This window comes from Frankliniella occidentalis, unplaced genomic scaffold (assembly GCF_000697945.3).
Source record: "Frankliniella occidentalis isolate FOCC.00 unplaced genomic scaffold, Focc_3.1 Scaffold1, whole genome shotgun sequence".
In the NCBI taxonomy this organism is placed as follows: Eukaryota; Metazoa; Arthropoda; class Insecta; order Thysanoptera; family Thripidae; genus Frankliniella; species Frankliniella occidentalis.
The window spans coordinates 1610908-1614693 of NW_026267131.1; the positions used below are offsets into that span (position 1 = coordinate 1610908).

The following is a 3786-nucleotide window of genomic DNA, read 5'->3' on the forward strand; positions in this document are numbered from 1 at the left end:
GTCCTTCATGGGCGAACAATGCCATGGGGACGCCGAAGCCGGCCGGCTTGCCTTCATGGGTCCTATTCATGATGCTAATGTGTGGAGCTGACAAAATGCCTTGCAGGCGTCTTTGCTAAAGGCAAACGACGACCCATGCGAGTTTTTCTAACATATTATGACACCATGTAGTTTTAAGTTACCGAAGTATATTGTGATCGTCATTGTCATCCCATGAGGACGCAACCCGTTTTCTCGCGTCTTATTTGCAATAATCGAGATAGTCGACTCGCTGTACTGTACTCCACACTCGGCCGGGTATTGAACTCGGGACCGGAGGGCGCGTGTTTGTTTGTTTACCTCCTCCATCCTGCAGAGCCTGCAGAGCCTGCAGAGCAAGGTGCGCGGCGTTGCATCACTCCTGTGTTGTGGTCCGGCCCGGTTTAGCCCGCTCGCGCCACCTCCCCCTCCCCCTTCTGCTTTCTATCATTCGCTCATCCACGCGGGGCTCTGCTTCTGCTGCGGATTTACCTTCCCCCCCTCTCTCTCTCTGTCTCTGTCTATCCAAACAGCTCTCGAGTGCGGTCGGTCACACTCGCGCCCACGCATCGCGCGCTCCGCCCAAGGCCGCCGCGGGCCCGCAGACCGGGTCAATGCTACAGCCCGCACGCATGCATATATATTACTTCTTTAAAGTGTCCTACTCTTGGAGAAACGCCCAGAAGTGCAGAAATCTCGCCGGAAAGCCGCCAGGGCCCCTGTGAGTACGCCATCCCGCAACACTGGAGCGCATGCAAACGAACACGCGCCGGTACATTATGTCTACATTCGCGGGATTGAGACTCATGGAGCATATTGAACTTGTTTTTGCTAGTAAACACATATCAATATTTGCTGTTTTTCACTAGTTTTCAAAACCTGCGCAGACGCGTCATCATATTGCAGGCAGTCACTGTGCCCGATTCCCTGCCAGATGGTTGTTGCGAATCCCAGTTCAGCGTGGCGTGGCGGGGCGGGGTGGAGCGAGGCGTGGCGCGTGTAGCCCGACGCTTGGCGCATACATTACCGACGTCGAAGTGACAAGTTTACCTTCCTTGACGCCTCGTTCAAGTTTGGTGACCTATGGGCCACTAACCGCCCCCCTCCCCCCCAATACACCCTGCCTTGCCTGTGTTGCAAACTAAACGCACGGGGGTCCGTCCTGCACCTGCAGCACCGTGCGGCCTGCAGCCAGCCCCACCTGCAGCTGCTGCCGCAACTTGTGTGGTGCATTATCGATTGAGCAAAGCTGGCGCCGAGCTGCCTCGTGCAGCCCGGGCTGCCCCCTTCTCGTTATGATGCGAGTCTTGCGGGGATGAACTTGTCTGCGCGACCTTAATCTTCACGTAAATGAGGCTGATCGCGATTAGTGCCGCGAGCGTCCGGCAGGCAGGCGGTGAGGCGGTGGTGCTCTTTGCAACTCACCGCGTATGTGTAAGTGCGAGAAAAAGAAAGAGAGAAAGAGATGGGGGGAGGGGGGCATAGACCTGCTCCGTATGAGCTTGCGCGGAATGTGGCTGGCCTGAATAGGCGAGAAATGAGATTGATAGTTAGATACGTTGAGTGAAAGAGAGAGAAGGAGATGCGGCGTCTTTCGCAGCCCGCTCATGAAATGGGTGAAATGCGCTCGCTGGGTGTGACGAGCACAATTACAGGCCAAGTTTACGAAATGTTGTGTGTTGTTTTTTTTTTCGTGGTACTTTCTTTTGTATTTGGAGTTTTTTCCTTGATTATGTTTTTGTTGTTTTTTCTTGATTTTTCTCTGAGTTTTCCCTGTCCCCTTTTGGAGGATGTAAACTTGATTGTGTGATGTACCCGTCGCCCCTAACCTGACGCCCTGTCCTCGTATGCCCCGCAGGTCCTGGCGTGGTCATGCAGCGCCCCGACGGCCGCCTCGCCGGCACCGCGCGGCCTCATCTACACGCTGCTGCGGGACAACGTGGCGGGCGCGCCCGTGACGCACACCAAGCAGACCTGGCCCTTCGACCCGCACGTCGGGCTGCGGCGGCGCGCCGAGTTCGAGCAGCTGCACGGCTACCGGGGCTACGCGCTCGTGGAGCGCTCCGGCCTGGGCGAGGACGGCCGCATGGAGGAGCGCCGGCGGCAGCAGCAGGCCCGCGACAGCATACCCGTGCCGCCCGAGAGGGACTGGCACCCTTGAACTAGTCAGGTGAGAAAGAGAGAGAGAGTCCCTTGGCCAAAGTCCACCTCGTGGAATTTTACCTGGCGCACAAGATCTTAAAAATCTATTTACACAAGTCAAAAAGTGCCAGGCGAGGTCGGTTAAAGCTCATCGAAATTTGTCTTCGTAAAGCGTGAACCTGAATCGAACTTCAACTTCATTAAAGTATGTACGACGCCAAGGTTCTTCGATGTTCTCCAAAGTTCGGCGACGTACGAAATCATATAATACGACGTTGGACCCCTTTTCCCTTTTGTCGTGGTTGGGGGGGTTGCCTTTCTGAAGGCTGCTGTCGTCCAGTGCCCAACTATATCTCGGACAGTCGGACAGCGGTGTCCTCCTCCGCACCTGCTTGGAGCGTTTGTCGACCGCGGACAGATCCGTGTGTCCTTACGCCGGAAGAAGTACCAGCCCCGCCCCGCCCCGCCCCGCCCAGCCCCACCCTGGCCGTACCCGTGGAAATCCATTGTTTGCTTGGCGTCGCACGCCGCCCTCGCCCCGCCCGGCCCGCGGTGACGCTGTTACGTTTGAGCGGACACGCTCGCGACACGCGCGGCGAGGAGGAGGATGTTGTGCCGTTCCACAGCAGGTGCGGCGGGGTCACGGCACCCAAACCCTTCCTTCGCACCTCGCCGCGATGATTGCCGTCGTCACCGTGAGTCAGCCGAGCGACATGTATAGAGGAGAGGTTCGGTGTGAAGAACCATGAGAAAGAACTGTGTCTGGTGCGGTCTGGTGTTTTAGGACAGATGCGACTACCACGGGGTGCCTTTCGGACCCCTTGCGAGTATGCAACCCGTTTGCACGCCTGCATGCGGTACAGTATATAACCGGGAGGAGCTGTACGGCCGGAATAAGGCGCGGCTTAGAAGTCTTAGCTGGGCTGGAGCGTTCTGCGTGTATGTATCACAAATTCCCCATTGAGGCCAGTTTACTTTGGAAGAATTCGCGGGGATGGGAGGGTGGGGGGGACTGACCCATACCCCCTTCACACGAAACGCTCGAGCCAGCCCAGCCCAGCAGCCCGGGGAGCGCCTGGTCGTTGGCGGGAGGCAACCCATTCGACACGCCCGCTCGCCGGGTCTGCAGCGAGGCGCGGAGCGGAGAGCCACGAGTGCTGTGGGCGTGCTCTCGGCCACGTCCAGCAGCGTGTGCCTGAGCAGGGCTTGTGCGGAGGGAGGGAGACATGGAACACGGGGAGAGGAGAGTGGTGGGGGGGGGGGGGCACTGTACTGGACGATGCACCACGAGGCTGGTCCGCGGTGGTGTGGTCCGGTTGGCCGGTCCGGTTCCGGCTCCGGCGGGGGCTCGACTCGACTCGACCGCGACCTTCAGCGCCTCCTCCTGATGCAAGTTATGGCACTGGCGGCGGAACGGGTCGTGGCGAGCTGGCGCGGGTGCGGTGACGGCGGCTACCCGGCTACCGTGGCTACCGTGCGCCGCTCCCGTCCCGCGTCAAAAACCGCCGCGACCGCGGAGACTTGCGGCTCACCGTCGAGTGCACAGCACGGAGGGGTGGGCAGGGCATCGCTTGCAGGCGAGGAGGGAACAGGCCGACAGGGCTGGTGGCGAGGTGGGCCGTAGGG

The 3786-nt window shown here is 59.2% G+C and overlaps 1 protein-coding gene across 1 annotated transcript in view; it reads left to right on the top strand.

Annotated features, from left to right (window-relative positions):
* The first annotated feature begins 2040 nt into the window (after positions 1 to 2040).
* LOC113213514 (uncharacterized) overlaps positions 2041 to 3786 on the top strand; it is an 11093-nt gene continuing 9347 nt past the window's right edge. Inside the window, exon 1 of the mRNA XM_026432609.2 lies at positions 2041 to 2188. The gene's annotated coding sequence lies outside the window, so the exon portion shown is untranslated. The remainder of the gene's footprint in view (positions 2189 to 3786) is intronic.